Source organism: Parasteatoda tepidariorum, chromosome 4 (genome assembly GCF_982258835.1).
Source record: "Parasteatoda tepidariorum strain Cologne lab strain chromosome 4, Ptep-v5.0, whole genome shotgun sequence".
Classification (NCBI taxonomy): Eukaryota; Metazoa; Arthropoda; class Arachnida; order Araneae; family Theridiidae; genus Parasteatoda; species Parasteatoda tepidariorum.
Genome location: NC_141758.1, coordinates 65164202 through 65177687, shown reverse-complemented (window position 1 = coordinate 65177687; position 13486 = coordinate 65164202). Strand labels below are relative to the sequence as shown.

General features: G+C 30.9%; 1 protein-coding gene across 1 annotated transcript in view; it reads right to left on the bottom strand.

Annotated features, from left to right (window-relative positions):
• The window catches only part of LOC107441103 (uncharacterized), a 31145-nt gene extending 19180 nt beyond the window's left edge, over positions 1-11965 (bottom strand). Inside the window, exon 1 of the mRNA XM_087161254.1 lies at positions 11071-11965. The gene's annotated coding sequence lies outside the window, so the exon portion shown is untranslated. The remainder of the gene's footprint in view (positions 1-11070) is intronic.
• Positions 11966-13486: the final 1521 nt, after the last annotated feature.

Below are 13486 nucleotides of genomic sequence, written 5' to 3'. Positions count from 1 at the left end.
GTTATTTGTGTCATAAGAAGGGAAAGGATGTTATTATACATTACTATAATTTAATATATATATATATATATATATATACACAGGGCTCGAAAAACAGCCCGTCCGCCCGTCCTCGACGGTCAAAAATTCTCCGCGGACAACGAATTTCTCGAATCCGACGTCCGCGCGGACGGCCATTTTCCCGTTAATGTTCGTGATACATTTTCAATTTTTGTTATCTTACAAGAGTCTTGTAAGTTACAAGGCAGCAAAATAACCCACAATACTGCAACATACTGCGCATATATTGATGTTTTCTCTGTCTGGGAGTACTGCAGCGGTTGAAAGGGGTTTTGCAGCAATAAACTTACAAAAAAACACAATACGTACTGGTCTTAAACAAGAAGCTTTAAAAGCAATTATGAACATCTACCTAAATGGAAAACCCCTTTCAGATTTCTGTTCAGAAACCTCTGTAAATCATTGGCTTGATTGTGCAACTGGCAAACGTCATATTTGATTCATTTAAAAAACACAGTACCCTCGGATAACTTGACATTCCAGATAACTTGACCCTTGTCATTTAAATTATTTCATAAAAAAAATACTAGGTTACTATTAGTAACATAGTATTTCTTTTATTACTGTATAATGTAATCCTAGTAACTACTAATTTATTGTATTGTGCAATTTATATAAATGTTTGTAATAAATAGGAGAAAATTATATTTTTATTTATTTAAAAGCGACGGGTTGGTTTCAACGGAGGACGGGTGCATTGTTGGACAAGGCGTCCTCGGGGACGGGTAAAATTTCTGAGTTTTTTCGAGCCCTGTATATATTTATATATATATATATATATATATATATATATATATATATATACAGGGCTCGAAAAAACTCAGAAATTTTATAATTTCTGAGTTTTAAATTATATATATAAATTTTATTTATATATATATATATATATATATATATATATATATATATATATATATATATATATATATATATATATATATATATATATATATATATATATGTAATATAGAATTTCTCATACGAGTCATTCTATATTAACTGGTAAGCTTAAAACATATGTTTCTTATCAAGTTTAAGATGTAGAAGTCGGTCTCTCACAAAGAGCCATAAAAAGTCAAGATGAACCAGATAAGGCCAAATAAAAGATATTTTCTGAAGTTAATGGGTAATAATTCGTCAAATGAAGATAGTCCCAGAAAGTTCCCACCGTCAGAGTGGCGAGATACTTTTAGCAAATCAAAACCTCTAAATTTTATAAATTGAATGACGTTTCATTCAGATAAGAAGATACTTGCAACCACGCCCTCTCAGAATCTCACTTTAAAAACTCAGGACAGGCAAAATTGCGTGTCTTTTTCATATTTTCAATGGCTAGATAAAGCTGGGCCAAGCCAAACAATCCCTGTAAAGGGGGAAACCTGATGTAAATATCCCACGCATAATGTTTGCAATACTCCATCTAACGAAATAAAATGCCTTTTTAACAGAAGCCGTATAAGTCTCTTCAATTATCTAGCCTTTAAAGACGTAACATGACAAGCCGGCAGTTCAAGTAATTTGTTTGGTAATAATGGCCCCAGATATAAACAGCAAAGAACATATCCATCGTTTCTCTTCAAAGAAAAGATTAAGAGAATGAATTTGTTTTACCTTCCGAAGAAGAAGATGAAAAGAAACAACAAATATGTCAACAAGTTCCGATGCATGGGATGAAGAAAGCTGAATTCCGTATAGTTCCCACCGCAAAAGAAGTAAATAGAAAATATGCAAGTGGATCATCAAATCAACGAAAAAAGAAACTTTATCGCCTGCGAAAGTCGAAATACAACCATCGAAAAAGATTCTGTCACAATAAATATTCATGCTAAAGTTCACCACCGCATCTGGATTAGTCAAAGAATCATCAAAAGCCATATGGAGAATTTCAACTCCGAAGAATCCCCTGCCCCCCAAGAAAAGAAATGATACAGTTCAAAGTAAACCGGCGTTCTTCCTCTAGGTGACAAAATCTAAAAGAACACTTGCATCGAAATCATGGAAAACATCTGGAAGGAGGATCTGGACTTACAAATGGTTAGAATCAAATATAAACACTTTTGTGAACACTTTCTTGATAAATCTAGAAAGAGTAACTAGTAAAAATATTCCGCGTATCTTCACGTAAAATGTTTAAGTCAAACGTTTTAATATATAAGTATAAATTTGCAATATGACAACTAAACACGCCATTCTTCTAAATGGGTAAGTTATTTTCATGAAAAATATTCAATTTCTATAAGAATTTTCATTTGGTTTTAAAAAGAAGTACATTTGTTTCTTATTATTTAATTGAATATTATGTATAAGTATTTCTTGAAATTATGCTCTTCATTAAAGTTAAATTTAAAAGAAAAAAAAAATTCGATAAATTGTAAGAAATGAAAATTCTAAAACATAATGAGCTAAAATGGTTCAAAATATTGAGGTATATTATGTTAATATTCTCTTATTGTTTGCATTATTCATTTTGTCATTATTATTACTTGTATTATTGTTTACAAAATTGTTGAAAAGGTTTACATATAAAAATAAGGAAGAAGAAATAATTAATGAGTGTAATATCAATGATAATCATGAAAATATTAAAAGTAATTGTGGAATATATAGGGAGCCGAATTCGGTTAATTCTAAAAGTATACAAACTTCTAATAATTTTAATAATACTGAAATTTGTGCCAATGTGGAAAAAAATAATTCAAATGTAACACAAAATGTAAATGCAATTGAATTTAAGATAGATTTTTCAGATTTTGAAACAGTTGTTCCACCTTTTAAAGGCAAAAAACACGAAAATGTTAAATGGTGGTTCGAAGTATTTGAAGATCAGGCTAAATTTTTTAATTTATCTCCTTTACATAAATTTGTATATGCAAAAAGGTGTTTACGCGACAATGCGTTGATAATTCTTCGTAGCCATCCTAACATTAATTCGTTTTCTCAATTGAAAGAATTATTAATCGATGAATTTCTTGTTACCTATAACTCAGCCGAAATTCATGAAATATTAAGAAATAGGAAAAAGCTTGCGCACGAATCAGTGCAGGAATATTTTTTAAAATTAAGAGAAATTGCAATTCAAAATAAAGTTGAGGAACAATCTTTAATGAAATATTGCATTAATGGCATACCCGATACAGTAGAAAATAAAACTATATTATATGGAGCAACAAATTTGAATGATTTCAAAAATAAACTAAGGATATATGACCAAATGTGCATAGATAGAGAAAAAATTAAAATACATAATAATGACGTACGTTACAATACTCCTAAATTACTAAAGCAAAAGGAGGTTAAACTGCACTTAAGCGATTATAAAAATGATGAGAATCAGACGACTCATGAGATGCGAGATTTACCGCCCAGACCGTGTAAATTTTGCAAAAAAATAGGCATACGAAAAGCATATCACTGGGGGCAATCCTGTTTAAATAATCCGGCTATAAGTAAAAATAAAGCTGGAAAATCAAAGACCAATAAGTATCAATTACTTGTGTCAGGATACATAGAAAGTGAACAATCCGTACAAAAGGATAGAAAAGAGAAAAAAGATAACTCGAGTTGCATGCAAAAATTAATGTTAAACTTGGATACGGGATCAACAATAAATTTGATACCCGAGCATATTGTATTGAAATTGAATGTTCCCGTTAGAAGTTGTAAAGGGATAAATGTTATCCAAACAAAAGGAAAATTAACGCTTGCAAAAAAGTGTACTCTTAATTTAAAAATTGGTAATATGGTTAGGTCGACTGAGTTTCTAGTACTAAACAACGATCTAAACTATGCCATATTGGGGGTACAATCTTTATGTGATTTTCACATCGTTATAAATTGTGTAAAGCAAATTGTTACCCAGAGAAACAGAAAACTGATCACTTTCTCACCTCTGGAAAATCGTGACTTGACTTTACAAATAATAACTGAAAATCCAATGCAAATAAGTGTTAGTAACAGTAAACAAAAAGAGAATGAAACTGTGAAAGGGAACATTAAACAAACAATTTCAGAAATAAATGTGACAAATAACGTAAACGAAAATAATCGTTGTACGGAAAAGAGAAAAGAAAAAGTTAAAAAAGATCTAAAGATTTCGAATGTTTCTGAGATAAATTCTGGTAATGGAAACGAAATTTATCAGAACGTCATCCACGAAAAAACTGAATCGATAGAAAGTGTGAAAAATTCTGATTTACTCAGAATTCTAAGGGAATATGAGGATATATTTGCTAAGAATAAATATGATGTAGGCAAAGTTAGAATAGAACCACAACGGGTGAGGTTGACTTCGGATTTACCGATCTCTTTAAGGCCATATAAAACATCTCCGAAACAACAGGAAGAAATCGATAACCAAATTCAGGAGTTATTGAAACATAATATAATAAAAGAAAGTTCTTCTCCATATTCTGCGCCAGTAACATTAGTATTTAAAAAGGAAGAAAATAAAAAAACGCGTTTGTGTGTAGATTTTAGAAAATTGAATCAGGTGACGAAGTCGGACGCTGAACCGTTACCTCTTATGGAACCTCTAATTGATAAATTAGCTCAAAGTTCTTATTATTCTTCAGTAGACCTGATTTCTGGTTATTGGCATTTACCAATCCACCCAGAAGACACAGAAAAATTAGCATTTGCAACACACAATGGGTTGTATGAATGGTTACGTTTACCTTTTGGTTGGAAAAACGCCCCAAGCATTTTTCAAAGAACTATTCGTAGAATCCTTACTAAACATAAAATTAAATTTGCTGCAAATTATTTTGACGATATAATTATTTTTTCAAACAGCTATTCTGAACATTTAGATCATATTAAACAAATTTTTGAGATATGTAGACAAGAAAATATTAAATTAAAATTTTCTAAATGTTCCTTTCTAAAACAAAAAATTGACTTTTTGGGGTATGAAATAACAAACGGCACTGTTACACCAAATAATAGTAATATTGAAGCTATTAAAAAATTAAAACCTCCTACAAATGTAAAATCCTTGCAAAGATTTCTAGGATCTATTAATGTTTATAATAAATTTATAGATAAATATGCAGCTAGTCGAGCTCCACTAAATAATTTGTTAAAAAAGGATACTAAATGGATATGGACAGATGAATGTCAAAAATCTTTTGAATATCTTAAATCAGCTTTAACTAGTAAACCAATATTAAAAATATTTAATCCTTCTCATGATTGTCATATTTTTGTTGATGCCAGTACAAATGGTATTGGTGCTGTACTTAAACAATGTGATGAATCTGGTGTTCTGTATCCCGTAGCGTTCCACTCCCGCTCATTAAAAGATTATGAAAAGAACTATTTCATCACTGAGCTGGAATGTCTCGCTATTGTGGACTCCTTAAATAAATTTCATCACTACCTTTTTGGAAAGAAATTCACAATACATACAGACCATGCAGCCCTTCTTTGGCTTAAAAATGTTAAAAATCTTAAAGGGAGATTATTTCGCTGGTCCTTACACCTTAGTATGTATGATTATGTTGTAAAATATACAAAAGGTAGTACAAATATAGAAGCAGATATGCTTTCGAGAGAAATACCAGATTCAAATGTAAATGTAAACAATGGAGGTCAAGTATCACATCTTTTGCAATTAAATGAAATAATAGAGGCACAAAAATGTGACAATTTAACTGGAAAATTTGTAGAAATAAATGATGTATTATGCCTTCGTAAAAAAGGATTTACTAAAATTGTAGTACCTTTTTCATTACGGTTAAAATTACTCAAAATTGCTCATGAAAAATTTGGACATCCTGGTATGCAAAAAACGATTAATTTATTAACTTCGGTATATTATTGGCAGAACATTACTTCTGATATCACTAAATTTATTAAGCATTGCCACACGTGTCAATTAAATAAGAAGCCCCGGCAAAAAAGATTTGGGCTTTTACAATCAATGCCTCCTGTTAATAAACCTTTTGATTTACTTGCAATTGATAGTGTTGGTGGTCTTAATCATTATAATTCAACAAAGAAATATTTGACCTTAATTATTGATCATATGACAAGATATATATGGGCATTCGCTTCAAAATCTATTACAACAGAGACTTATACCACTTTTCTCCATCAAATCTTTCAAAATCAAATACCTGCAAAACTCTTAAGTGATAGAAATGCAGCTTTTACATCTTCGCATTTCAAAAAATTTCTTAAGCATCATAAAGTTAAACAACTTTTAACTACAGCCCATAGGCCTGAAACTAATGGCAAAGTAGAGAGATTAGGACAAACAATAATCACGCGTTTAAAATGCAAAATTAATGAAAATTCTTCCAGGATACCGTGGCCTAAATTATTAAAAGAAGTGGTTCAGGAATATAACTTAACTCCTCACTCAGTTACGGAATTCCCGCCGGCATATTTATTAAATGGCATAGTTCCATATGAAAATCCTTTAAAAGAGGATATTTATCCTCCACTTGAAGAAGCTAGGAAAATAGCTATCGAAAACACAAAAAGATACCACGAGAAAAATAAAGTTTATTACGATTCTAGATTTGTAGATATAAACTTTTCACCAGGTGACACAGTCATGTATGAAGAGTTTAAATATCCTAACACTAGAAAACTCTCTCCAACTTTTAGTGGTCCTTATAGCATCATTCAAAAAATGTCTGATGTAAATTACGAAATAAATAAGAAGAATAGTCATACTAAAGAAAAAACAGAAATTGTACATGTTTCTAAACTAAGAAAATATTACGAACCAGAGAAATTAAAGCTTAATCATGAATAAAATTTATTAAATAGAAAATGTAAATATTAAAGTGAAAAACAAATATATGATTTGTTTTGCAATATACAAATTTAAAAATATGAAATTGTGATGGACATGGTTCATTTGAACATGTTACCCCTTTTTCACGGAAGATCTGACCCCTCAAAAAGTTTGTGTTTACCCGAATCCAAAATAAATATGGGATGAAATTTCTCATATGATATAAACAAAAACAAATAATATTTTTCATTATTGTATTTTGAGATAGGATCTTCCGTATCAATATTGCTGAGATACAAGATTGTTCTCCTTCTTTTGGGGACTACAACTTTGTATCCAGTAACAAGCCCTTAACGATACTAGAATATTAAATTCTAGAGTATCGACACATTTGTGTCCTTTTCTTATTTCTTTCATTCACTTTAGAAATATATGTGAATAATGAAATTCTGTTTATGTGTTTTTTAGTTATTAGTTCTAATTTGTTTTCTGTATATTAACTTAAAAAACAAAAAGAATATTCACTTACAGCATTTTGTGGTGTTATTAAACATAATTTTTCGAAGAAAAAAAAAATATTTAATAAGATTAGAGACTCTAAATCTTTTTGTTTATGTTTCTGCTATATGTTCATGAGTGCATAAATTTTGATACATTACCTATAGAAGATAATTTGATGTAAACATTACATAATGTTATACTTAATAGCTATGCATGTTTTCTTGTATACACAGCTTTTACTTTACATTTGTTATTTTTGTTTTGCTTGAAGATTTTTATTTGGTAATTTAATGTGTGTTTTCTTATAATTTTATTGAAAATTCTGATGGAAGGGGTTGCAAGTAAGTAACCATAATTTTACCCTAGATTCTAAATTTAATAGTAAATGAAATTTTTTCGGAGGGGGGATGTAATATAGAATTTCTCATACGAGTCATTCTATATTAACTGGTAAGCTTAAAACATATGTTTCTTATCAAGTTTAAGATGTAGAAGTCGGTCTCTCACAAAGAGCCATAAAAAGTCAAGATGAACCAGATAAGGCCAAATAAAAGATATTTTCTGAAGTTAATGGGTAATAATTCGTCAAATGAAGATAGTCCCAGAAAGTTCCCACCGTCAGAGTGGCGAGATACTTTTAGCAAATCAAAACCTCTAAATTTTATAAATTGAATGACGTTTCATTCAGATAAGAAGATACTTGCAACCACGCCCTCTCAGAATCTCACTTTAAAAACTCAGGACAGGCAAAATTGCGTGTCTTTTTCATATTTTCAATGGCTAGATAAAGCTGGGCCAAGCCAAACAATCCCTGTAAAGGGGGAAACCTGATGTAAATATCCCACGCATAATGTTTGCAATACTCCATCTAACGAAATAAAATGCCTTTTTAACAGAAGCCGTATAAGTCTTTTCAATTATCTAGCCTTTAAAGACGTAACATGACATATATATATATATATATATATATATATATATATATATATATGTAATATAGAATTTCTCATACGAGTCATTCTATATTAACTGGTAAGCTTAAAACATATGTTTCTTATCAAGTTTAAGATGTAGAAGTCGGTCTCTCTCACAAAGAGCCATAAAAAGTCAAGATGAACCAGATAAGGCCAGATAAAAGATTATTTTCTGAAGTTAATGGACAATAATTCATCAATGAAGATAGTCCCAGAAAGTTCCCACCGTCAGAGTGGCGAGATACTTTTAGCGAATCAAAACCTCTAAATTTTATAAATTGAATGACGTTTCATTCAGAAAAGAAGATACTTGCAACCACGCCCTCTCAGAATCTCACATTAAAAGCTCAGGACAAGCAAAATTGCGTGTCTTTCTCATATTTTCAATGGCTAGATAAAGCTGGGCCAAGCCAAACAATCCCTGTAAAGGGGGAAACCTGATGTAAATATCCCACTCATAATGTTTACAATACTCCATCTAAAGTAATAAAATGCCTTTTTAACAGAAGCTGCCTAAGTCTCTTCAATTATCTAGCCTTTAAAGACGTAACATGACAAGCCGGCAGTCACAAGTAATTTGTTTGGTAATAATGGCCCCAGATATAAACAGCAAAGAACATATCCATCGTTTCTCTTCAAAAAAAAGATTAAGAGAATGAATGTGTTTTACCTTCCGAAGAAGAAGATGAAAAGAAACAACAAATATGTCAACAAGTTCGGATGCATGGGATGAAGAAAGCTGAATTCCGTATAGTTCCCACCACAAAAGAAGTAAATAAAAAATATGCAAGTGGATCGTCAAATCAACAAAAAAAAAGGAACTTTATCGCCTGCGAAAGTCGAAATACAACCATCGAAAAAGATTCTGTCACAATAAATATTCATGCTAAAGTTCACCACCGCATCTGGATTAGTCAAAGAATCATCAAAAGCCATATGGAGAATTTCAACTCCGAAAAATCCCCAGCCCCCCAAGAGAAGAATGATACAGTTCAAAGTGACGTTCTTCACCTAGGTGTCGACATCTAAAAGAACACTTGCATCGAAATCATGGAAAACATCTGGAAGGAGGATCTGGACTTACAAATGGTTAGAATCAAATATAAACACTTTTGTGAACACTTTCTTGATAAATCTAGAAAGAGTAACTAGTAAAATTATTTCGCGTATCTTCACGCAAAATGTTTAATTCAAGCCTTTTAATATATAAGTATAAATTTGCATTATGACAACTAAACGCGCCATTCTTCTAAATGGGTAAGTTATTTTTATGAAAAATATTCAATTTCTATAAGAATTTTCATTTAGTTTCTAAAAATAAGAATTTTATTTAGTTTTAAAAGGAAGTTCAATTGTTTCTTATTATTTAATTGAATATTATAAGTATTTCGTGAAATTATGCTCTTCATTAAAGTTAATTTTGAAGGAAAAAAAAATATTGATTATTAGTAAGAAATGAAAATTCTAAGCATAATGAGCTAAAATGGTTCAAAATATTGAAGTATATTATGTTAATATTCTCTTATTGTTTGCATTATTTATTTTGTCATTATTATTACTTGTATTATTGTTTACAAAATTTTTGAAAAGGTTTACGTATCAAAATAAGAAAGAAGAAATAATTAATAAGTGTAATATCAATGATAATCATGATAATATTAAAAGTAATTGTGGAATATATAGGGAGCCGAATTCGGTTAATTCTAAAAGTATACAAACTTCTAATAATTTTAATAATACTGAAATTTGTGCCAATGTGGAAAAAAATAATTCAAAGGTAACGCAAAATGTAAATGCAATTGAATTTAGAATAGATTTTTCAGATTTTCAAACAGTTGTTCCAAATTTTAAAGGCAAAAAACACGAAAATGTTAATTGGTGGTTCGAAGTATTTGAAGATCAGGCTAAATTTTTTAATTTATCTCCTTTACATAAATTTGTATATGCAAAAAGGTGTTTACGCGACAATGCGTTGATAATTCTTCGTAGCCATCCTAACATTAATTCGTTTGATCAATTAAAAGAATTATTAATCGATGAATTTCTTGTTACCTATAACTCAGCCGAAATTCATGAAATTTTAAGAAATAGGAAAAAGCATACGCACGAATCAGTGCAAGAATATTTTTTAAAATTAAAAGAAATTGCAATTCAAAATAATGTTGATGAACAATCTTTAATGAAATATTGCATTAATGGCATACCCGATACCGTAGATAATAAAGCTATATTATATGGGTCAACTAATTTAAATGATTTTAAACATAAACTAAGGATATATGACCAAATGTGCATAGATAGAGAAAAAAATAAAATACATAATAATGACGTACATTACAATACTCCTAAATTACAAAAGCAAAAGGAGGTGTACCAATTTTAAAATATTTTCCAAATACTCATGTACCGAAGTTTAAAGTAATTATAAATTTAAAAAGAGAGGTACCGTAGTAGATTAAGTGATTAAAATATAATTATATACAGAGAATGGGTTGTAAAATTTTGATAGATGTATTCAGTCGATAAAGTTTAATATAATTAAAAAAAAAAGAAAGATTAATTAAATAACAAATTTTGATGATAAATTTGGAGCATCCTAAATTGATGTAAAGAAAAGGCCGAAAGTGATCGAAAGTAGTGGGAGGACAATTGCTTAAGTGCCACGTGAATTTAACCCAACAGCAAGGGCTCGTGGTCAAGATAAAGTTAAGGGACGACTGAATAACAACTATAAATTTTACATTTGTGCAAATAAACACTGGTCAAAAAAAAGAATATGAGAATGTTACTCACCACTTATTATTTACATCATGGAGACCGGTCCACCGTCGGACATTCTGAAGTGATGGATGCCAAGTAAAAAAAGTACAGTGAAAAGAAGCGTCGTTCACAAAATTATCTTTAATTGATTCTATAATCTTACAACAGCATCAGTTTGCCACGTGAATGGGATGGGTGGTCTGTCATATATACATATAAAAAAAAAATACATTTAGGCATCGCAAAAAAGTATAAATAAATGAATAGCGAAAATGGCAAAAAAAGGAGCTTTGGGGTGGTTTGGCGTGGCTCGCTGACCAAGAGGGCCAGCTTACCAGCCGCACCGCAATCCCCGAGAGAAGTGTGTACTCTTCAGTACCAAAAACGTTAATAATAATCCTGGCGTCACTTAAGCGCGGGAAAATGCGAGTTGAACAGCAGGAGAGAGAAACGACTGTGATTGGATGGGGGATTACCACACGATTAGGTCACCACCAATCATGTGCAAAATAGTACTCCCACACATACAAGAAAGGCGTGAACACGCTAAAAAATTCTGGAAAATTCTAGAAAAATCAACCGGAAGAATGACTACGTGCAAAAATTTGGAGGTTACTTGAAAGTGATGGGAAAAGAATTTAAGTGGTGACGTAAATAGAATGTGAGGGAAACGAATTCGTCCTTGAAGGACAGTGGGGTCAGACGACCTTGAATTGTAAAAGGTGAAAAGGAGAAAAACACAAAATGTGTTGCTAACTTAAGAGTAAAAAAGAGACATTTTCAATTCTCTTCACAGAGAAAAAAATGAAGAGAAATAAAAAAGAAAAGTGCAAATATTATAAACAATGAAAGATTGAATTAAAATTAAATTAAAATTAAATTCCGGACATAAAAAAAATTGTCACACAATACTGTGACATCAAACAACCAACATTAAACTAAAAAGGGATTAAATTAAAACAATTAGAAAAAAACGTCACACATCACTGTGACATCACCCCAACTGGCCCAAAAAATTTTGGGACCAGTCGCAAAATTTTGAACAGACTAGGCAAATGATTGAAAAAAAAGAAATTTGAAAGAAAAAAAAAAGTTTTTTTGAAACGGCAAGTCAAAAAAAAATTGAAGGGGGTTAGGCAGAAGGCAACTACCCATCTCCACTCAGGTGTTACATAAAGTTACATATAATATTAAGTGAATACATTCACAAAAAAAATCAAGAAGGAAAAGTTGATGAGTTCGCAGATACATATAGCATTGATGTGTGTTACTTGGTGTTGACATTTCACAAAAAAAAATTTTTTTTTTTTTTTTTTTTACCGTGTGAGTCCAAAGTTTTTTTTTACCGGATAACGGCAGGAAAGGTAAGGCAGGCACGGATAAGATACGGATAAGGCTGGCATCTTCACCAGTTTTGGAACCCTTGTTCGGAAGATTGGGCAGGCGTAGTTCAGGCTTGGTGTCACATCCAGTCATGGAAATACCCTTCGTGGCATCTGAAAGTACAATCCTCGGACAGATTATGCTCGACAAGAAACGGAACATCATCGGTGCTTCTGGGTGAGTAACTCTCATTTGACCAGAGTTTAGTTACGCACACAGAAACACACATAAAATATAACAATGTGAACGAGAAAAATATTTTTTTTTTTTTTTTGTAAAATACCTAACAAACATGAACCTTTACACCAGTGTGATGCTAGTTTGATTATCGGAAAATGTGCATAAAAAATTATTAATTAAACTTACATTAGTGAACCTAGAGATAGGAAAAAAAATTTTACTTAAAAAACATGTGGGTAAAGTGGTAGAAATTGGCAATACCTTAAGTATTAGCAAAAAAAGTTATTGCTCAAAAGGTAAAAAAAATTACAGTTTAGAACATACTTGTGTGGGAACATTCACCAAAAGGTGGCTTAAACAAGGTAAGGAGAGTTCGAATTTAGACAAAAAAATTATTGTTATCAAAAGTATTGGGCAGGCATGTACAATTCCTAAAGAAACAAGGATGAAGGGTCATCATCCAGACCTAGCAGTAATAGGATAGAACCAGACTCAAGACAGTGTTGAAAAAATCTGGCCAGGATTTGCCATCACGACCAGCATGATAACATCAACTAGTCAACAGAAAGGGTTCTTCCCTTAGTGGCAAGTCCAGAGAACAATTAAATAGTCATAAAAACTAGATTAAATAAGCGAGGAAGCAAATAATTTAAATTACTAAAAAGAATCACTAAAAAAATTGTTTAAATTTGTTCAAAAAAATTACAACAAAACTTGCAGTTGAAAAGCAAAACAAAACAGGCTTGTGTGTAAACCAAGCTTATTTAATAATAAAAAACATGAGGAATCAGTTAATTTAGGGTTAAAGTCCACTTATAAGGAAAAAATTAATAAAGACACATTATCATGATAAATTCAAACAACAATGCAAGCATCACAAACACAC